Raw genomic sequence first — 23,877 nt, forward strand, 5'->3', positions numbered from 1 at the left:
ATCACCAATTCAGTCACTCACTGTTTAGAACCGCTTGCGACCAGCTTCCCATGGTGCTTTGCAGCAGATCAATGTCTAATTCGTGGCCCACAAGGAGGGAAAACAAGGAGGAGCAGTGTGTGTGTGTAATCACTGGGAGTAATCAGGAGTAAAACCCATTGTTTGCCACGTGTTGGCAGTTTACTTGTGGTCAGATGGTAGCAGTTATAGCGCAGAAAATAAAACCTGCTTACTTAAAGCAGAAATTAATCAGTCTTGTGCCGTTTCCCATTTTTCCTCACTGCTACATTAGAGTAGGAGTTTTGTGCTTTTGAAATCTAAAATATCAGCAGTCTGACTTTTTTACAGGATGTGGAAGAATTTAACACAAGATACCCCAGGACAGACTGCTACACAGACAGAAGATTTAGTAGATTTAAAGGGAGTGCAATCCCAATAATTTTATTTATGTTCGTTCAGTAAGTCATAAAAATGTTGGAAAGAAGCTGCAGTACACTTTGCTGTTTACATTTTACATTATATTTACTCATACAAGTTTCAGGAAAGAGTCTTTAGTGGTTATGAAGACTCCCTGAAATTATGGCCATGTTTAAAATGAACAGCCACAATTCCAGCATTATTATCAATGAAAGAACATAAGGAAAAAGCATTGAAAGTCCACTTTAACTGCTCTTAGTTGTTTAAATGAAATTAAATGTAATTTACTGTGGTAACACAGGGGTTTTCCTGCCCCATCAACAAGGTGGATCTTGGCCAAAGTCAAAAGAAAATGATTGGCCCTGTAATAAAACCTAAGGTAAGACTTTTGGTTTCTATCTGCTCAAAGGCATTTTTACAGATGGCATTTTTGTTTAAGAGATTTGAAGAAATAAGATGAATAGATTTGTGTCAAATCATGTGAGTTGTTGTCCCTCAAAAGCACAATCTGAGCCAGAAAACTCCACAAAATATATGTATGTGACAGAAAATACAAAGAATTCTTATGGGAAAAACAAGACCTTCTGGAAAATAACATGATTAAAAACACTCGTCTTAATGGGTCTAATGGTCAAAACAGCCGTGGGATAACGGCTGCATTAGGTTGTGATTCTTTTGGATTACTTGAACTTAATTACTAAAACGGACACACAAACATGCGCACATCTGTGACGAACATAAGCACACAAGTGAAATTCCACAACTCGTAAAAGCGGGACCACAAAATATTTGGTGCATTTTCTCATTGTGTTGAAATGTTTGCTGGTTTGGCGTCGCCGGTCTGTGAGAAGTGTCTACATAACAAACTCACGACAGCAGAGCTGCTGGTGGCTCGACGGGACATCGCTGGTGATGATGGTTTTACTTCGGTCTGCATGGGCTCTAAGCTTTAAGAAGCTGAGCGTCAGTGACTGGGGTGTGTTTGGTCAAAGTTTTATTAGGGGGAGAAATGCACTGTTAAAGCTGTCTTATTGTCAAGTCAGACTGCAGTTTTTCCATTATTTTGCACAGCTATTCAGTGTCACCTCATTTAATGACATGCAGATTTACTATTATGGTTCAGTCTCATTACTCTCATCAGTTTCAGTTGCCATGGTTTTCACAATCCAGCTGTAATTAATGGGTGACAGTTACCCAGTGAGTATAGCGGACCACTTAAAAGAATGGACATTTTAGTTATGGCAAGCATCATCACTGTAATTGTTTTCTTAAATCTTGAGCTAAAAAGAAAAAGTAAAAGGACCTTAAGATCAAAGTATGGTGGATGTATAATGAATTTGACATCACTGCTCTAGATGGATACGAATACACCACAATAGCTGTTTTGCCTCTAGTTATTTTACTTTTATACTAGTTGGAAACCAAAATTGTAATTGAAAGTTGAAGTTAAAGAGCCAAACTACCTTACCTGCTAGGTGGAAAAAACCCAAACAAACTCTAAAGAAGCAGTGAGTACTTGCCTTTACACTCATCTGTCCAGAAGCACGACTCTAAGTGCTAATTTTACACTCTGCTGCATGTGTATCTAATTTTTGTTTGCCAACTATCACCGTATCAATTTTACAAGGTGTTAATGTGTCACTGTTGTGTTTACTACGTGGGTCCACTGCAGCGAGATAAAAAAAAAACCCATTAATGTTTAACTCATGCTGACCTTAACAAGCAGGGTATGATTTTTAAGGAAGTTGATTTACAAATTCCTGAGGTTAGGGAAGACATGACATTAGTAATTTGTACAGTACTTGTGTATAGGGCTGCTCAATTAATCGAATTTTAATCACGATTACGATCTGGGGCTTTCAACGATCATTAAAAATGACTGAGCCGATTATTAGCCCCTCCCTCGTGCTTTACTCTCGCGCTGCTCTGTGTGGCAAATCGAGCGCACCTCTCTGCATTTCGAACACGTGTCGCAACAATTAAGAGCAGCGGTCCCCAACCTTTTTTGCGCCAGGGACCGGTTTATGCCCGACAATATTTTCATGGACCGGCCTTTAAGGTGTCGCGGATAAATACAACAAAATAAAACTAGTACCGGTACCGAAAAAAAGAAAATTTATTCATAACACACGAGAAAAGACCAAAGAAAACCTAAAACTTCAGTGGTGTGGAAACATTATGGGTTCGCAGAGTCAGACGTGTGTAAACTTTGCTACAGTGTTGTAGCTGCACCACAGAGCAACACTGCAAAGTTCACTAAACATAGATGTTTACATTTTTCATTTATTTTTTATATTGCAAACATTTGCACTGTTATCAGTATTTGCACACTATTTTATATTATTTTTTGACAATCTTTAAAGTCATTATTCAATACACTGTTATTGTTAAATAAATATCGTCAAATAATCGAGATCTCAATTTCAGTGAAAATAATCGTGATTATCATTTTTGCCATAATCGAGCAGCCCTACTTGCGTAAAGAATCAGGGTTTTTGTAGGACATCATCCCAAAATGAGTATCATGATGATTTCTATCAACTTTCTTTGTTAGCCTGAGCTTTCTGCTTTATGATCTGTTTGTGCTCAAATAAACCTGGGCTTTGATGTCCATCAACTGGACTGATTTAAAGCAATCCAACTTTGGTCAGAGAGGTTATAAGAAGAACAGGTGATAGAGATCTTGCAAATGAGGCAAGGAAAACAATGCTAGCAGAAAATATGTTAGCATATTTTAGGACACTCTGCTCTCAGTGCTGCTGTTTATCTGTAACATCAAAGCTGCACATAAAAGCTTAAAACTTGAACCCCTATCACTAGAAAGAGGGTAGCTGAAGATCTAACTGCTTATCCCCTGCAGACAGCTTTCATTTCAGCTTCTTAAATCAATTCTATTTCCGTTTGAAACAAACCACTGGTCTATGACAGCAGCTAAAACATCTATCCACATTGGTTTTTGGTGAAAGGATTTGAATAATGTTACTGGTTATGAACTCTTGTGTTGTATTATTTAGAATTAAAGCTTACCTGGCAACAGATTGGGACCAAGCATAGGGCTGGGCGATATGACCCAAAATTCATATCTCGATATTTTTTAGCTGGATGGCGATATAAGATATATATCTCGATATTTTTTTTTTTTTAAAGCCTTAAAGTAAGAACAAAAAGAGAGTTCTTAGTTAAAGCTGTGTCCCAGATGTCACACAGGCACTTTTATTAACATACAGCATAGATGTACATGAAAAAAACTACTCAAAAATAAATTATGAGCATTTATTAAATAATAATGCTCCATAAATAAAAGAAAACTGTTGTTTTTGTCCATAACAAAAAGCTCACAATTGTGCAGTCAAAATGTAAACTAACAGACGCTGAACATAATAACAAAGATTTCACAGCTGCTCTGTTCCCAACTTCTACTGCGTGACTGACAGCCTGGAGTTTGAAATCCGCTTCAGGTGCCATTTATGGTCCTTATACACACACAATACGGTAATATTACGTTGAAGCACAGTGCGTATCACTCCGCGAGGCTCCTCGGTAGCCGCAATGCTCCGACAATCCATCAAGCGGTGCAGCTCCGTAGCTTACCAAAGTTGTACTAAAACATTTTTTGACAGATTGCTGAGCGCTGTGTTCCACATAAAATCGGTTCGCGGTCATCAAGCACAACCAGAATTCATACATAAGGCGCGCTGTCAACTTTTGAGAAAATGAAAGGATTTTAGGCTGTGCAGCCCCTGTGGGCTGCATGGCGTTAGCGTGGTTAGCTCGTTAGCGTGGTTAGCTCGTTAGCACGTTGACGCCGTCCAGCCCCACGCACGGAGCGATGCGCAGTAACTCGTTAACGGAGATTTGCCGTGTTCATCTTGTCGCTGCCTGCAGGTGAAGCTATGGGGGAGGAGGGGGAGTTGTGTTCAGTGAAGGAGAGGTGAGGCGGAGTAATGTTGCATAGAGACAAAAGTGGACGAAAGAGAGGCAAACTTATGGCTCCACAACTATAATTATAACGTATATATCGATATAAAGGATATTGTCACATCTTATATCTCATATAAAAATATATCGATATTTTTAAAAAAACTCGATATATCGCCCAGCCCTAATAGAGCATATTTATAAATGTCTTGCATCATCAATTGAACTTATGCAAGGTGCCATGTGACTGTGGCTATAACTTCTTCTGGCACTATTACTAATGCACGGCTCAACAGTTTGCGTGTATTCCTTCAGGAGAGAGTTTTTGAGAGTGCTGTCAGGGGAAAAACATGCTGCTCTAAGTCAGTTTTAAACTGAAACTCTGAACACATAACCTGCTCAACACTCTGTTATGTGTTGACAAGTAAGTTAACATTGTCTAGTTAGTTAAAGGATAAAGTCTCCATTCTGCCACAGCCAAAACAAAAAGACACTGCAGCTACAATTACATGCATTACTAATAAAGTGCTCTGAAGTGGTAACGTCATCACCAGAAATCAAAGCAACACAGAATACAAGCAACACACCTCCTCCTATGGTCTGGATTTGTTCAACAGAGTTGTACTCGAAGGCATTAAAGCTTTCTTGGCATAAAAGAAGTTTGCAAAGATTATTCCTGGTACCTCCTACCCGATAGTAGTAACTGTGGTGCATAACAGAGGATTGCTCACCCTTTTCTTACCACTTGAGACTTAAAAAGCTATACTAACAGTTTTATTTTCCTGCAGTCTTACTCAGCATATTTATTTCCTTTTTAATTTGTTCTTAATTACTACAGAGAAAAATATGAGGCAATGAGAAGCAGACACAAACTGCTGTAGCTTCTGCAATAAGTAAAACCATAGTAATGCATTCCTGAGAAGACTTGTTTTGTCATTTGCTGTTCTTAAATGTGTATATCCAGCTACCTTTGAACCACTAAAAACGGTGACTCTAGGTTCAGCATAGCTTTAATTGTGATTTGCAATATGTGCTGCAGCCTTAAGTTAACATACTGACTTTGCTGCAGAGACCCTGTGTATGTCCTACGTCCATTCCTCTCATCTGTGGGTTGTTATTGGACCCCCCAGTGGAGCTGCACCCTGTCCTCTCCCTGTTTTAGTTCAGCCCCACCTTCTTCCTGGAAGAACCTGGTGGAGAATTTAAACAGAAATACAATATTACTGTGTGGGTGTCCTCAGTATGTTGGGGACTTCCCTACACCCTGCTCCACCCGGTCATATTTGTTGATCTTAGCTGTCCACCCTGCTTCATAAGATTGGCTTTGACAGTTATAAACAGAGAGCAGAACAGTGGTAATGTGTGACTTGGCCTCACACAGGTGAAGTAAGCCCAGATTGTGTTTGTGTGTACCTGGAAGTTCAGGGTTAGGGAGGATTCTTGGAGAAGAATGTATTTATCTCTAACTTCCTTTCTCCCAGATGTTTTTATGTGTGGCCTGAGAGCGTGTTTGTATGAGTGTGTAGACTGGGAGAGGCCTCTGTTCCTGGTCAGTTGTTTGTCTAAGGAGGCAGTGCCTGCTGCGACTGCACAGAGGCAGAGATTGCCACATAACACTGTCGGTACCAGCCACTTTATACAAGCAGAGGAAAATATGTGGAGCTTTTCTGCTTGGAGTGTCCTCCGGCCGTTAATCCTGCACATGTGGAAACGAAGCTCAGGCGAGCGGTGTCTCCTCTTTGGACTGTATTTTTGGTGAAGGCCAGATGATGTCATGTGCTAATTTGGATACTTGTGGCATCAGTTGCACTAGTTTCAGGATATCTGCAACTTTCATCAAGACTTTTTTTTTTTTTTAAATGCCAGCTGGAATAAAATGTAAGGCTTCTGCACAGTAATTTTTGATAATAGTTGGGTTTGAAGTGCCAACAAATTAAAATCAGACACACACACCCTGGATTTGATTTGAAAAGCTTCAGGGTGCATTACAAATTTTACAACTTTTAACTAGATTTCATATGTTGTGCTACAACAACCCTAAAACATTGTCTGAAAAACCTATTATTTAAAAATCTCCTATATATTGCTTTAAATTATCACATAGAATGACAAGTATTTGCTGATAACTTGTAAAATGGCTTGTAAAATATTTTCAGACATTTTGAGCTTGAGATCTTCAGGTTTTAGGAGTTATGGTCTAACAAAACAAGAAGTTTTCTCTGATGCTTGATCAAAAGATTGTTGTTTTGATTTGATTGTCATCTTTCAAATTGTCAGCTGATATGCAACATAGCAAATTCCCAGTTCAGTTAGATTAGCATTAAATATTAAACTCTTGCAGGCTCCCTGGTACAAAGTCTGTGTTGTCTCTTATTTTTCCTGTCTAGAGAACCTTTTGAAAAGCCCTAATAGGTTTTGGCTGGTTAATGTACTCAAGCATAATAGATATTTAATATTCATAAATATCAGAAAATGCAGAGATCTTGTCAAATAAGGTTACACAGACTCTGTGCCTATGCTGTGCGCAGAATACACATGCTTACTTCCATAGTTGCTTCAGAATGGCCCACTATCAGTAGACTTGCCAGTCAAAGCTGTTGCACCTCAACTTTGAGCCCTAAAAAAATCCACTGGGGAGAATTATTAAAACAAAAATGAAAAAGCCATAAAATAGGTTTTATAATGTAAGAAATTGTTTACAGAGGGAAAAAAAAGAAATTTGGGTGTAAACAAGTTAATTACATAGATATAATTGGGGCCTTTTTAATGTGACTCTATGGGACTGATGAACTTCACAGCTTCAAGTGGCCATTAGAGGAACTGCAGTTTTTTGAGACATCAAAGTTTGCTTCATTTCTCAGTGCTGGGCGTTGCTGCTGGATGGGGGGCAGCTCACAAGTGGATGATGAGGAGGAAGAAAAGAAGTGACCTTTTTACTTTGCCAGACTTGCTCTTTGAAAGGCTTTCCAGAACTAAAAATTTAAGCTGCTGTTAGCAGGGAGCTTCCTTTGAATTTACTGAATTACTTCTACTTGAACTGAAAAGCAGCCGTATTTCTGATGACCTTATAAACGTAATAATACTCAGTAGCATATTTTGTCACCCTCTTTTGTTTGTCCACATGACACCTGAGAAGTAGGCACAGCCTACCTACCAGGTCTGCGGGAATACGACACCCCGCCTAGGAGGTTACCCAGGAGGCGTTCAGTAGCTTGTTGGTGTTGGGTTCCTTCGGCAGCTGGCTACTGTTCAGGGAAGCTTGTTTCAGAGGCAGCTCTAACTGGTTTCATATGGAACTGGTATGCTATTGACACTACTCAGAGAAAGGTTACTGAAAAGCAACCTGACCAGAATATCTACAAAAATATTGTAAACGTAATGTACTGGGCTGTTACAGAAATAATAATAATAATAAACTTTATTTATAAAGCACACTTAAAAACCAAGGGTATGCCAAGGTGCTTAACAAGTAAGATGGAGTATAGGAGGAGGATAATAGAAATAGGACCAAAGCAAGTACTAAGTATGCAAGCAGATAACTGTCACTGATACATAGGAAAGCAACAGGTACAGAGCAAACAAGGATTTAAATGAGCATAAAAGTGCATGATATAAAATCATAAAAGAAATATTAACTAGAGGGAAAGGCAAGATTGAATAAGTGGGTTTTTAATCGTGATTTGAACAGTCCAATGGAATCAGATGCGTGGAGGTCGAGAGGAAGGGTATTCCACAGTACCGGGGCAGCCAGAGCAAACGCACAGTCACCCCGGGACTTCAGTCGAGATCTGGGTTGGGTCAGAAGTAGTTGAGTGGCAGATCTAAGTGTTTTTAGCAGGAGTATGTGGTTTGAGAAGTTCACTAAGATAACTTGGCGCTAATTTATTAATAGTTTTGAAAGTAAGGAGTAATATTTTAAATTGAATATGGTCAGTCAAAAGGCGGGCTGCTGCATTTTGGACTGTTTGCAGTCTAAGAAGAAGAGAAGAGGGAAGACCATAGTACAAAGAGTTACAATAATCCAACCTGGAGGTCACAAAAGCGTGAATAAGCCTCTCCAGGTCCTCATGCGGAACATAATGCCTAGCCTTAGAGATAAGGCGCAGTTGGTGGAAGCTAGATCTCACTACAGCAGACACTTGCTTATCGAGTTTGAGCGAGCTATCCAGCAGTACACCCAAGTTACTGACATAGTCACAAGAAAAGCTAGCAAAGGAACCCAGGGCAGCACAGAGTTGGGCACGAGGGATTTTACTGTTGAACACCACAATCTGTCTTCTTATCATTTAAAACGAGGGAATTACTCAGGAACCATTCTTTGACCTCCCGCATGCATTCTTGAAAGTGGTGCAGGGACACAGCTAGGTCGTCAGTAAGTTCAATATAGATCTGTATGTCATCGGCATAACAGTGGAAGGCGATATTGTATTTTTCAAAGATTGCGCCTAGAGGGAGCAAATACAATGAGAAGAGAATAGGGCCTAAAACTGATCCTTGAGGCACACCACAACAGACCGGAGCGGAGGAAGAGGAGAAGGTGCCTAAGTGAACTGATAAGGATCTATCAGCGAGGTATGATTTAAACCAGTCAAGGGCAGTGCCTCCAATACCCACAGTGTGCTCAAGTCTTAGTAATAAAATGTTATGGTCCACCATATGAAAGGCCGAAGAGAGGTCCAGTAAAACTAGGACCATAGAGCGTCCAGTATCAGTGATTACAAGAATATCATTAAGAACTCTAACCAACGCTGTTTCAGTGCTATGCAATGGCTTAAAGGCAGATTGAAATTTCTCAGCAATATTGTTCGTGTCCAAGTACGCCTGGAGCTGGGAGAGAACTAGTCTCTCCAGGATCTTGGACAAGAACGAAAGCTTAGAGATCGGTCTGTAGTTTGAAAGGTCATGAAATAGATTTTCATCACCTCTGCAGCAGATTTGTATTCTAACCTGTTCTCCTGCTGTGCCAAAAGTAGCCTTAAGGATGAGTTTGGATGAGTAAAATCTTCCAGTTCGTTCTACGAATAGCTGATCGTCAGAAAATGAATCAACAGTTCAAAAGTGTGTGCACATTTACGGATTTGAGATAGTTAAGCAACTGTCACCTTGAATTTCTTCAATTCTGTGATTACCACTAACATTTTAACAAGTCACATTTACTCAGTTGAAAACTAAGAGCATATTAATCGATAAATAAAAATAGCTTTTACTTAAAAAAAAATCTTGACAGCTTACTCTTTACCTTGGAATACATCTCTAGCTCAAGTCCATTTGCTGCCTTCTCCCAGAAGTTTAAGCTGTCTTCAGTCTCCACCAGATGGATGACTTTCTCCTTAAAGTTTTCTCTTTTTTACTTTGAAGTCTGACAACCTGCTGTTTTGAGCTGAAGTTCTGAAAACATCTTCAACCTGACATGACAACCGAGCAGCCCGCTGAAAGCTCTGCTAGACCTTAAGTTGTTTTGTCGGTAACAAAGTCTGTATTTCATTTAGGCTTTCCAGCCTGGCTGCAAGTTTGCTTCCTCGCCAAATATGTCTTCATGCTGACTTTCTAAACGAATGTCTGGAATTTGAACACGGTATGCTGTCAAATTTTCTATCAAGCCATTATAAATCCTAAAACCAAGCCACAGGGAAAGCAATCCTTGTATTAGGGGTGGGGGAAAAAAATCGATACTGTGTAGTATCGTGATATTTTGTTTGCTAATAATGTATCTATACAGGGACAGCAGAAATCGATATTTTGTTACAAAAAAAAGTTTTTGTGGACTGGAACATGCTCTGACTTCAGAGCATGTTGATCCTTTTTCTGAGCAAGAATCCTGACATTCCTTCACTGTCCAAATGTGTTTAACTTTTTTTTGGCAGCAATAAACATGACAGTTTACTTATTTTTAATTTAAGACATGTTTTATTTTAATTAAGTTTAAAACGTTTTTATTTAATGTAAAATTATATTTTGTTTTAATTTACTTTCAAATTCTTCAGTTGCTGAATGGGCTGCATAGTTTTCATATTGCATAGTTCAGAATAGCTATAATTGTACCAGATGGTTGCATTCAGTTAAGTTGGACTAGACTGTAATACAAACCGTTCAGTTTGTCAACAATAAAACTGACTGAAATGAGAGAAAGACTGAGTGCGAGACTTTGATATTAGATAAAATGAATATTGATAACGTTTACCTTTATGTACAGAATCTGAATATCGCAAAATATTTTAAAAAATTGCAATAATATCGTATCGTGAGTTAAATATTGCAATAATATCGTATCGTGGGATGTATGATGATTCCCACCTCTACCTTGTATGTAGTATGTCCCATTTTTTGCTAAATTGCAGAGTCACATGAAAACCATTAATACTTAAATGACCTCGAGTTAATTTTTGTTTAATTTTTTTCACTATGGAGGTAATTGGCTTGGGAGATTCCACCAGTATTAAGCAATTAGGACGACCTCTGTGGTTATTAAAAATCTTAAACCAGATATTACTGGTCCCAGTGTAACAGGGCTATGAGGGCTAAATTACACTGCATTTAATTGTTTTTGAGGGCCTGGATATACAGTAGATAATTTACAAAAGTTACATTCCAATAAGGGAATGTAACTCAAGGACTATGAACTTTTTTAGTAAATTGAGTGTTATCTTCCCAGTCAGCACCAAAAACACTCAGTTGTACTAATTAGTTACGCTTAATTAATGCACAATTCAACTTAACTGTTGCTCCTAAGGCAAGTATTGAGGCCCCCTGTGGAAGCCACCAATACTTCCTCAGGAGGTCATACTGGCATAGATGAACTCACTTTTATAAATTGAGCAACACTGAATGCAAACTTTTTGTTTGGGAAAGTGAGGACACAAAACAATCAAAGTAAAGAAATGTGTTGAATGGGGTTGCAGTCAGTTGAGATCGAGTGAAATGGCAGTGCTGACTTTTTACCCATGCACGGTCTAAGGTGCTAAGCAGCCACCTCCCACTAGTCGGGACTGCAGCTGTAGTCGTAAACAAGCAAGGTGGAAAGAAATATGAAAGCCTTGCCTACCAGTACTCCTATACACTATTATGGTGTAGAAAATGATTGGTTGTCTCAGAGTAAATTGGCAACCACTCACTCAGCTGGATCAGTGTGTAACCACATTCTGCACAGGCCTGCAAGGAGGAAAAAGGGCTGCTGTGTTAGCACTACTGACGTTACAGATGTAGTGTGTGTATGTGTTTGTGTGCGAGAGTGTGTTAGGTTATAGATGTTTCAAAACACATTCAGCATCATCTGAAGAATATGGTTATCAGTTTTCACTGACTCCTAAATGGGTGGGTAAAGTTTAACCTTTTCTATTAGACTGGAAAAACTGTCAAAATTTCTCACAATTCCCCCCCCCCCCCCCCCTCTCCTATTTAATTGACTGTAATAATTGGTCACCAGGAACACATCTAGTTTGCACTAGAGGTGGGAATCACCAAACATCCCACGATACGATATTATCACAATACTTAACGCACGATACGATATTATTGCAATTTTTTAAAATATTTTGCGATATTCAGATTCTGTACATAAAGGTAAACTTTATCAATATTCATTTTATCTAATATCAAAGTCTCGCACTCAGTCTTTCTCTCATTTCAGTCAGTTTTATTGTTGACAAACTGAACGGTTTGTATTACAGTCTAGTCCAACTTAACTGAATGCAACCATCTGGTACAATTATAGCTATTCTGAACTATGCAATTTATGAAAACTATGCAGCCCCTTCAGCAACTGAAGAATTTGAAAGTAAATTAAAAAAAATATAATTTTACATTAAATAAAAGTTTTAAACTTATTTTAATTTAAGACATGTTTTATTTTAATTAAGTAAACTGTCATGTTTATTGCTGCCATAAAAAAGTTAAACATATTTGGACAGTGAAGGAATGTCAGGATTCTTGCTCAGAAAAAGGATCAACATGCTCTGAAGTCAGAGCACAAAAACCTTTTTTGTAACAAAATATCGATTTCTGCTGTCCCTGTATAGATACATTATTAGCAAACAAAATATCACGATACTACACAGAATCGATTCCCCCCCCCACCCCTAGTTTGCACCTAAAGGACCCAGGCCGACATGAAGTTCCAGCACATACCTCCACACCATGGTTTCTGACCTCTCTTGACATGATCATACACCATTAAAGCTCTCAACCCCCTCAGGTTACTTGGATCAGACTGGTTATTTCCTGGGTTTCTACCAATACTGTTAAAACTAATTTTCTTGCTTTCTGTAAAGTTGAGGCTGCGCACTGTGGCAGCTCATGCTTTGTGTGTGTGAAATGTGCAATAAAGTTTTTCTTGTTTGGCCTAATTTCCCTTAATCTTTCCATGATTTTAGATATGGTGGAAAATGGACAAAAATAACTTCCTGTGCTAAAAGATGTGGGCACTTTGGGTGTAATTTTGGCTGGATGAATACATCCTGGATTGGCTAAAATATAGTTCATGGGATTCTCAGGCAGTCTCTGTTGGTTTATCAGGTTGTTTACCGTTCAGCTCGATCTGCACGGTCAGACTGTTTTGGTCTGTTGGTCACCCTGATAGTTTGTCGCCACTTCCTCCCTCCTGCTCTGCACCAAAGTCACTCCAAGGCTGTGAGAGTGAGATGTGGGCGGACCTGCATAATTCAGCGCCTCATCCCAAGTGTGTTTGTCAGCGTGTTGTGTGCTCTGTGTGTTTGAACGCTGGATTCTTAAGAGTGCTTCTCTATTCTCTGCACGCTGGGACCTTCAGAAATTCCTGTTAAGGTCACACATTCACGTTTGTGTGTGCACATGTATGTGTGTTTGCGTGTAACTTCATAGCCCTGATCACAAGGTACAGTGTTTAATCAGCCCCCCTGTAAACTGCTGCAGACTCTTATTGATCTTTCTTATACATACACAGCGAGCACACGAACACAGCGAAGAGCATGTGTGACCTTTCTGGCTGTTTCTGGAGTCTCTGTTCTACCTCCTCTCCTCTTTCTCTCTCCTCCTTTATAGTTACTGTGAATGAGAGCAAAAATATCAGTAAATGGAGCAGAAGTGAATGCTTCCTCTCATTATCCAGTTAGTTTCTGAGTCTTGCTTTAAATGTTTCCACCAGAGTTTAGAGTGATAGGACAGAAACCCATGTTGTTGTTTTTATAGCACACATGCAGGCCAGCTTTCATTGTGTTGAGGTTTGAGTAATTTAGTGCCAAAAGAATATCAAAATGCAATAAATTCTCTTAACAATAGGTTCTGTTTACAAATGCAGAAAGAATCCACTTTGATTTTATGTAGGGTCATATTAGCAGAAAGCATTTATGCCCAATTTTCACCTTCTTTATGACGAAAATGGGTCCGTTTTTCCATCTTCTCCCCCCTTTTTTTAAAAATTTTTTTTTTTTTTTAGTCTATTGTGAAAAGTCTTTTATAGCAAATTAAGCTTTGTTCATGCTTTTTGCGCTTTGCCTCAGCAGTTTTTCCAACTGCACACCAACATAATTGCACTGCACTCGTCACGCTGTTGCTTTTAATTTGTTTTGTCATTTTTGTATTTACTAATTTCTGGTGTGTTAAGATGATTTTAATCTTGCATTAAATCACACTAAGATCATGTTTGAATACATATGTCACATCAGTTGGAGGATGATCTTAAAGTTGTGCATCTTAAGGTTACGCCCTTTTTTTTAATTTTTTTTTTTATGGCTTCTGTCTGATGAACGGTACAACTGATGACTGCTCTCTTTCTCCTGCTGGTGAGATTAGATGTTGCTGCACAAAAAATAAGCAGACAGGAATCATCAGAAAGTCTTGTGTTGGAACTTAAAAAAAAAAAAAAAAAAAAAAAAAGTCCAGTTCAAGCTATGGCAGGTAATCCTAGCAGGCCACACGTCTTATATGGAATATAGAATAGTGCCCATTCCTAAAATATAGACAAGTCAGTTTCCATAGTTCACGTTGGTTCACAAATGGTGTGTCGAGGCAAGTCCAGGTACGCTGTGAGATTTTGGTGACAACCATATATTGTTGTTGCAGTTTAAGTGCCAAGTGTGTCAGCTGTTGGAAGACATTGGATAATAACACAATGCCAAGCAAAACAAACATAGCCCCTGAGAGAAACTTTAAATGAGTGCTGCATCTGAACGGGTAGCAGGCAGACTGTCACAGGACTGTTTGAGGGTGTCTGACCAGGTGATGAATGCCAGACGTATGCTAGTGGATTGGCGTCACTTTAGCAGTATAATACAGGTAGGTAGGCAGATAGACAGTCCAACCTATCAGTCTGCTAAGGCGTGTGGAATTTAACGTGCATAGAAGGCAAGGTTCTGCTCCTAAGTTAGCCAAGCTCAGTGATCTAATGATATAACCTGTTTGTTTGGCATGTTGTGCAAGGTGTCACAGAGTTCAGCAACATTTCCAATATTGTTTGATTACCAGTTTAAAAAGACTTAACTTCGGTAAGAGAAATGTTTTTTTTTTTTTTTTTTGTTTTTTAACCCCCATATTATTTTTTCTTTCTTTTGAATGAATAGTAAACCAGTCACCATGAACAGCCCTTAATTTGGATGTTAAAATGTGTGAAACATAGCTGTTTGCTACAGTAGTTGCCATGTGAGCCTCATCATGTGAGGACTGCTTGACAGAACCAAACATTTTTGCAGGGAATTTCCTTCATTCCAATGATAATTTCAGTGATTAAATAAGTAAAGCAAAGAGCTGTTGGTAGAGAGCTAGATCCTGATTAGCAAACGTTTTTAGCCAAAAAGCCCACCTCACAAGGACATCAGTAACAATGACACTTTGAAGGGCCCACCTATGTAGACCTTGCTCTAGATAGCTTTGTTGACCAAACTCTTTCTATCATTTGAGGTAAATGAGTTTAAAAAAAATTTTTTTTAGGGAAGAGTGAAAGCCCTGTACATAGCAAATCAAGCACACCTTTTACATTTACAGCAAAGTCAAATGAGAACTTTGCAGTAAAAATTGCAAAAGCAAAGGAAAAAACATTTTTATGATTATCTTGTCAGGTTGTTTTGGGTTTTTTTTGGGGTTCTTTTGGGCTGCTGATGGAGGCGTTGAGGCGCTGAGCAGGTCTGATTTGTGGCCAGACATCACTGCACGAGTCCAGAAAATTTATGCCATACCTTCCCACAATGCTTTACTCAGTCAGAATGACTGGGTGGGCAGGATGGATGGGGGATGGAGGCTGGGCAGCCCGATACTGAAGCAGAAACTCACCTGAAACAAAGAGGCCTTTCTTCGCAGCCACAGAGGAAATGTGTGCTTTTAGTCATTCATTCAGGACAACAAACCTCAGCTGCACGGCTTTGTTTTTCCTGGTGGTTCAGTTTGTTTTTGCTCTGCAGGAAATTCTACAACAGTACAGTCATTCCAGTTTAATGCTTTCAGCTTTGATTTATTAGTATTTTGAAAATGGAACTTTTTTTTTTTAAGTGTCCATCACCTGATTGGTCAGAAAGTTTAATCCCAACAGGGGTCCTCATGGGTCTTGTGTGTTTCTCTCTAAAGTTAGAGGCCAGCAGTAAATCAACAACAGTCCTGCATTACATAATCAAATGGTGGTGCTCTACGTGCCGAATTCCTGCCTTGAAATAAGCCATTTCACTGCTGCTTTTCGATTGGAGGAAGGCATTTGTGTAGACATTGGTAGAGTGTTTCTTGAGACTTGTGATGTCTACATAACTGAGTCAGCATGTGGTTTATGTCTCTTTATACTTTATTCCAAATTTCTTAAATGCTACCTCCCAACACACTTCTAAACTACCCAGTTATATTTGATGTTTGACAAAAATGAATGTTTTTGTTTTGTAGAGAAGTTATTCCAGAATCACTGTACAGTGAATATTTCCAATAGATTTCCAACCTGCCTAACACAGGCTCTTGTCAGAGTAGCTGTCTAGCTTGCATTGGATTTCCAAAGCAGAAGAATAAATGTTGATTGCTGCAGCTTGTGACTGGGGAGCTGGAGTCCATCTGACTGGGAGGAGAGACTCACTGGAGAACCAGCTGATTGTTTTCATGGATGTGAAGTAATGGGACACAGGAATGGCTAGCTTGTTATAGATGACTTGAAATAAAAGTAGTTGTAGTAGCAAAGAAGAATAAAAAGCTAACTAAAATAAAAACATTTTGGAAATGTCTTCGGTTCTAATCCTTGCACATTAAGCTTAGGGAGACTTAAATGTTTACGTGGCTACTGATTAGCTGTTTACATTGTAATAACTGACCCTGACAAATATTTCCCTACATTTTAATAGAGAAAACTAATACTAGCACTGATGCTAAGAAATCTAAATATATACAATAAATACAAATTGCAAAATATACCCAGGCAGCCCACCTAAGTGAGATGCAAGTGTGTGGAAACACTCATATTTACAGCGTAGTTATTCTGAGTTACTCTGTTTCTCTCCACACATTTGGAATAACAAGTGGTGCGTTTCTGGCACTTTTGCTTAATCTTTTGCTCTGCCCTTCAGCTCAGCAGTTAAATGAGGATTTATCTCTTCATGTGACCCACGGCTTTGCTTTTTGGACATCTTGTTCTCCTCCTTTGATGGACCTACGAAACGGCCCATATATACAGCATGTCGCGTTTATCCCTGAAAACAAGTTGTTAAAATGTTCTTAAATTTAAGTGCACCATCAAAACAGGTCCTAAAGATTTATTACTGAGCTTTATTCTTACACTTATCGAGAGCTTGCTTGAGGGTGTGTCCTTAACTTTTATTCAAGTGGGGGAAGAAAAGTAGGAGAGGATGGGATTTCTGATATTACATCTGCAACCGCAAGTATCAGTGAGATATTTGATATCAAGGATAATGCCGTGTAAGCCTCACATCCCATGGCTATTTAAAGGAATGGGAAAGTAATTCTCCTGCTTCAGGGTTTCTCATCTTCACCTCTCTCCCTCTCCTCATGTCTTTTATTCTTCTTTGGTATGCCGTGAAGTCTTTGAAATGCCCCCGCTCGGATGACTCCCCCCCCCCCCCCCCCCCCCCCCCCCCACGTCTGCCTTAAAAACCTCGGTCCAGCTGACCTTAGACACTGGCTTAGGGAGGAATCCCCCCCATGTTTCTGCAGGTGGGGCTGCAACAATATTGACTCAGGAATTCAGTTCATTTTATTAGGCTCATGTTCGTGTGTGTGTGTGTATGACGCACAGCAGCTGGAATCTGTTCTCATTTTCAAACAGCCATCACCCAGAAAGCTCTTCTCCTCCCTGCTTCAAATTCATCGTTTCAGTGCCAAAAACTAAAAAAATCCAAATTTAAGTTTCAGTGTCTCCATGGAAACTAGGGGTTTCACCTTTTTCTGGTTTGCCAGTATTGGTATTTAATTATAAACACGACTGCAGTATGAGAGAGGGTGAAATCACAGTGTTAAGCACTTTTGTTTTTGTTTATTTGTATTTTAGGGTGGGGATCAGAGCTGTGGTTTTGAAGTCCAGCAACATAGCAGCTTAGCTGTAAGCCATCCAAACCAGGGACACATGCTGCCTAGAATGAGGTTTTTTTGTTTTTTTTGTTTTTAGGCTGCAAATCTAGTGATAAGTGTGCAGTTTTATCCCAAAAAGTTCCTCAATGCCAAATTCAGAAAGACAATAGAGGGTGAGATCTTATCCTTAGACTCCTTAGAATTTATCTGAGACCTTAAATTGACCATGACCAAGTAATGGGAAACATTTTATTGGCTGTAATTGTTTTCATATTGCAGTTCAATCCCATCCCTGTGAGCATGAGCCTCCCCAAATTGAGATCAGACATAGAGCCAGCTGAAATGACTGCTTACTGGTGCAGCAGATGTATAATAAAGCCAAACTCAGGAAATGGTGCCCTGCTCTTACTGTCTGCAAGACGCTTATATGACAGGTGTGTTCAAGTGCACACCTGCATGTTTTCCATTCAGATAAAAAGGGTAACAAATATAAAATGCTGGTGTCCTTGGGTTACATTTGGTGTCAAAAGTGTTTTCTGAGGTGTCCTAGTGTCAAAGATACACAACAGAGATTGGATGCCAGCTGGGGTTCTTTGTTGCACTTCTCTCTGGATTGGTTTCCACGCCACAGACGTGCAACAAGAGCATTTTAATTAAAACTGCTACACACAGAAAATTATCCAGACATCAAAATCATACATGACAACATGTATTATTAAAGTCCTTTTAGAAACAAGTTTCATTCCTGGCAGTCATGTTCATAACAACTCCAGGTAGTTATTTTGAGTCTACAAAGGGTTTCCAGCAGTGTATTAGGCTCAGCAGGACACCAGTTTCGTAGTTGACTTACTGCAGTGTTGACTTGCCATACTTAACCTACTGTTCCCATTAACAGTTTTATACCTTTAAGGAAAAGCTTGGAAAAAGGTGGTGCTTGGAAATAAACTTTTCAAAAGTTTCTTAATGGCCTCGCCTGGCATCTAAGTTGATGCTGAGCAACTCGTGTACAGGTTTGAGCTGTGCATGTTGGCCTTAAACTTGGGTTTTGGCTTAATAATTTTTTGGTTTCTCCTCGAGATTTCAGCTGTGGATATTTTTTTTTTGGAGTGCTTTATCTTTTTTATGTCAGCACTGTGGCATCACACCTTTTCTAAATGATATTTTGGAATAATGTTAGTTTCAAGAAAACCCAAGCATTTAAACCAATGAGCCATGGATGCTTTGTATTTTTAGCAACAGCATTTATATAGAGTTCCTCCTGTAAATTGCTGGGAATAACGAGTTTGAGATCTCATTTAGATCTCGGTGTTTGCCTGCAGCCAATGGATTCATCAGAGAATTGAAAGATGGGAACCAGGAGTATGGAATCGTTTGCCTGCATGGTTGTGAATGGTGTCCATCTTATCCCGAGTACTGTGTGGTATCTCTGTTATCTTTAGACAGCAGCTCTGCTCAGTCTCAGCACAGCAGAGACACATCAGAGCCCAGGAGTGGTTTACGTGGAGGTCTGGTTAGTTTCCTTAGCACTTGATAACCTCCTACCCACCACTCCCCCACAAGTTTATCTCACACACACACACACACACACACACACACACACACACACACACACACACACACACACACACACACACACACACACACACACACACACACACTGTAGCTGCATTTATTTAGGGCAGATTTAAGAAGGCTCTGGAGGCCGTGCTGCTTTTACTTGGGAGAATAGTGAGAAAGAGATGTGAAAGGATGATAAGAAAGTGAGACATGATGATGTCAGTAGGAATGGGTACCCAAACCTGGTGTTAAATGGTTCCTGGTACATAAGTTACCTCTCGCATTTGATCTGACCACCTCTGTTACTGTTTAAGACTTGAATCTATGATGCATGCTTCCCTATTTACTTCTTGGTAGAGTTTTTCCCTGTGTTTGTCAGGGCGGGGCAACTTTGCCTCACCCTGGTCTTTGTGAGGAAGGTGGAGAGAATTGAGTGCTAAAAAGTGTGGTTGCACTTTACTAGAGTCGATGCTGACACTGCTTTTACAAGCAAAAAACCTGATGAAAACACGAGCAGTCTGTTGAAACGTTTGATGAAAGTCCATTACCATTAGGTGGAGAAAGGCAAAGTTTTTGACTGGCTAACTCATAGTTGTTCCATGTTGTGTTATACTAGCAGCCTGAAACCGTGCACACAAATTATATAAATGATTGGTTTTCATATGTATAATGTGAACGTGGGTTAATAATTAAGAGTAACTATATTAGCAAGCTGAGAGTTAGGGATGCATGTATTCAGTCAGGACTGGGCAATAAATAAATGTAATTACAAAAAAGATTTTCTTCCAAAGTTTATGAAAATAATTGGTGGGGGAAAACAGTCCTTTTAATTTTTATTTTCATTTTGCATTAATTTCTGCTGTTTCTTATCATGCTGTAAAAATTATAAATGGTTTATGATGTTATGGACAACATCACCTGCCCCTCCGGAGCCAAGAGTTTCCTCTGCATTCCACATCAATACAGATGATTTTTAGACAAATGATCTTTTTGCTGTTTTGTTGTTGTAGTTTTTTTTTTTTAGCAACCTTCAGGTTAGTGATCTCAGAAACTCTCCTGACACTGACTTGTTTTCTTTTCTTGGATTGTGTACCAGTGACCCTTGTATACAGAAAGTGGAAGTACTGTTTCATAACTTCTGCTGAGGGTGCACACTGAGTTAATGATGAGTATTAGAGAGGCTGTAACATCCTGTACAACATGCTTCCAGTTTACTGTTTGACCTCAGGCAGCACTGGACAAACGTGTGCTCATCAAAAATCTTTTGCAAGGAGGAAGATTTACAGGATTGTTTTGAACATGTTTTTTTTTTTTTTTAAATTTGATTTTATTTCCTACTGTTGTGCCATTAAAATAATGAAATGTTTTAATAAAGTTTTAAATTCCTTCCTGTCACCTTATTTGCCAACAGACCAATATGGTAGGTCTGGACCGTCTTCCTAATAGTCCAGATTGTCCTGTTGTCCCTCTTTGAATACCGTCACTGCAGGGGGTTAACTTGTACTTATCCAAGCAGAATTAGGAATGAAGCATTTAAAAAAAGAGCAAAGCCAAAGAGAAGATTTATGGATTTACTGAGCGGGCATGCTGAGGGTTGGTGTGTCCAAAGAGGGTGCAAGAGAGAGGGTGAGTGGAGTTAAATCAGGGAGCAGCCAAAAGAAGTAGTTACCAGATATCAGCTTCTTGCTTTAGGTCTGTAGTTCTAATGTGACTGTTTCTGAATATTACTTTAGGGTTATGAACATATTTTTGGTTTTATTCAAAGTGCTTACATACTGATATTCAAAGGTACAAAATTACTTGGCTAATACCCTGTGAAAAGGTTTTCTTTTAAAAGGGTGAAGTATTTGCTGTATTATTATTATTATTATTATTATTATTATTATTATTATTATTATTTTTAGTCTTGTACGGTAATGACACTACATTTGGCTTAAAGTTTAATCCACTGCTCCCACACATGAGACAAGCACCAGGTGGGAGCTCTTAAAAAAAGAAAAAAAGCCGCAGTGTGAAGTAAACTCACTTACACATGCAAACAAAGACGTGACCTTCGAACTCTTCCCTTAGAGACCTTTGAACCTGAGCTGTTAGTCAGTTGGATTTGAAAATCCAGGTTATCTCTCACGCAGTATGGTTTCCCTCCACTGTCGCTGTTAGTTGCACGCTCTCACACAGTTTTACAATAAGACCTGAGCATGTGAGAGATTTAGTAGAGAAATACTACAGCTTGCCGTGACTAAATTACTTTCAGTTTTCACTTCTAATAATGACATTGTGATTTTATCCAATACTAACACAAGGGGAGGAGGATTTACTGCCACAGATACTTAAATAACAAAGTGATGACAAAAACATTTTTTAGAGATTTTATAGAGATGAGCCTCCTTACATATTCTAAATATGTGTCTGTGTTTTTTCACAACATATTAGGAATATTGCACATATGCAAACAAAGGGTTTGTTTGGGTTTTGTAGCAAGATGGTAATAAAGGAGGGAAAAAGTAGATATAGTCCTGGTGAGGTGTTGGATGCCTATCAATGACCCTGTCCAGCTCTCATATAACGACAGTTATTCTTGAGTCTTTGTTGGACACAAACTTTCTCATGCCACCCTGGAGGAGCCAGACTACCCGTCCAACCTGAATGCTATCAGTAATGACAAGGACACTACCAAAAATCAAAACTAGAAACAACTAAAGTCTGACATAGCTCATCTGCTATTTGTGTGAGAATTGAAGGGGCTTAATAAATTGAAAACGTAACAGCTATCTATGGTATTGGCCTGCATTACACTCACTCTGTGTACGCGAGCATTCCCTGATGCTTGACACAGTGAAGAAAGGGAACTACACAGATGCACAAACTTCTGTAGTGCCACATATGGTCTAACATGCAGTAATTACATGGCATTAGTTAATTTGTGTACATAGAGCATATGTCGACCCAGCATATATGAACACGCTGACAGAACTAGTGGAACATCAAAGACTCCCCTAAACCTCAGCTGATTCCTCTCTGCCATCACTCGACTGGAAATGTGGGACTGCGTGCGTTTGACAGGCGGAGCGCAGCAGCTCTTATCCAGGCTGTTGTTTGTTGGTATACTGCTGCATTAGCATTTCCACTCAAACCATGTGCTGTCTGTGAAATATGGAAGAAAACAGAAAAAGCTGTTGGGGATTATTGGAGTGAAAGCTGCAGAAGCATAAACGGAGCCATTTGTTCCTGTTCTGCTCTTTTATTTGATATGTTTGAATTTTTTTTTTGCCTAAATTTTATTTTTTTTAATTCTAATATTTCCTGTAATCTGGTTTGATCCAAGACAATTGTCAACTGTGGAGGACAATAAAGTAACAGTAGTCCTGTGTCTAAGTTATTGTCTCCTTTGCCTGCCCTTCTTTCCTTTTATGTCCAAAAATAATATCAAAGATAATTTTTCCTCCATAAAATCACTAGATCATTATTTGAAACATTCCTCAGCCTCAAAGTCAGGGTCGCCAGGTTGTAGTAGCTGAAAAGAGGAAAAATAATTGCACATTTTATTATTTTAGCAAAGTAAGTGCTTGAAATAGGTCACAAAATTAAGTTTAGAGTTGATCTTAAAGAAGACTTGCCTACACACCGGATTAACGCTGCACTCATGTCAGGTCTATGAAGCTGGGAACTGATATTCACACAGCCACTGCGTGCATTTTTGTGGCACGAGACAGGATGGCATTGAAAAAAATGGAAGAACATGCTGAACTGTTTTCACTTTAGTCCAGTTTTAGCTTTCCTGCAGAACAAGTGTGTTGGCATGAAGGTATATGAGTATTGACTATATACAGATTATCACCCAGCACTCACACTGGAGACGGAGCTTTTAGCCTTACTAGTTGTTTTACTGTGGACACTGTTGGTTTTTAAACTATTAAAGTAAAGGGATTGTGAAAGCTGAGTGTGATTTACAGATTATTTAAATGTGTAGTTGTGTGCAGTTTGTAGATCAAAGCATTGATGGTTGGGGGGAGTAAGGTGCATAAACTTAATTGTAAACTGTTTGCAGCTGTGCCATTGTGCGAGTGCTGCTAGCCCAAATTCGCAGCCATGGCGCTACCGGATCGGGCTTGCGAGCAGTCTTTATTGCAAGTATTCAGGATGTTGGAGCGAAGGACAACATGAGGGCGCCTGCTCACTTGTTGCCCTGTATTTAAAATGTTCGACAGCTTGATTTCAAGAGTTTAATCAATGACTTTTTAATCAATTGACATAAAGAAGTGCTTCTGACTTAGTAAGATGTTTTTTGTGTTATACACTGCAGGTATATAAACAAACAAAAAAAAATTATAACTATAAGACTAAATATGAATTTATTGTAATTCATGGTTTAGTTATTGTGCGACAAAACATTGTATTTCGGAGGGACACATGAATTGTGTGCTCTATGTGCAATAATATGTCCATGGTGCAAATTGAGCTGATGTTAGATGCTGCTGCTTTACTCTCTTGTGATTGGTTAGAGTTAATTAAATCCCCTCCCCCTTG

General features: G+C 39.1%; 1 protein-coding gene and 1 long non-coding RNA gene across 13 annotated transcripts in view; both read left to right on the forward strand.

The window, feature by feature from the left end:
- Positions 1–23,877, forward strand: part of afdna (afadin, adherens junction formation factor a) — a 119,680-nt gene that overhangs the window by 16,078 nt on the left and 79,725 nt on the right. The window lies entirely within an intron of this gene.
- On the forward strand, positions 1,385–16,682 carry LOC120725556. The gene is made up of 3 exons (XR_005694139.1): positions 1,385–1,395; positions 2,610–2,619; positions 16,233–16,682. It is a non-coding gene; the product is annotated as an uncharacterized LOC120725556 (long non-coding RNA).

Source organism: Simochromis diagramma, unplaced genomic scaffold, assembly GCF_900408965.1.
Source record: "Simochromis diagramma unplaced genomic scaffold, fSimDia1.1 OVJJ01000802.1, whole genome shotgun sequence".
NCBI classification, from domain to species: Eukaryota; Metazoa; Chordata; class Actinopteri; order Cichliformes; family Cichlidae; genus Simochromis; species Simochromis diagramma.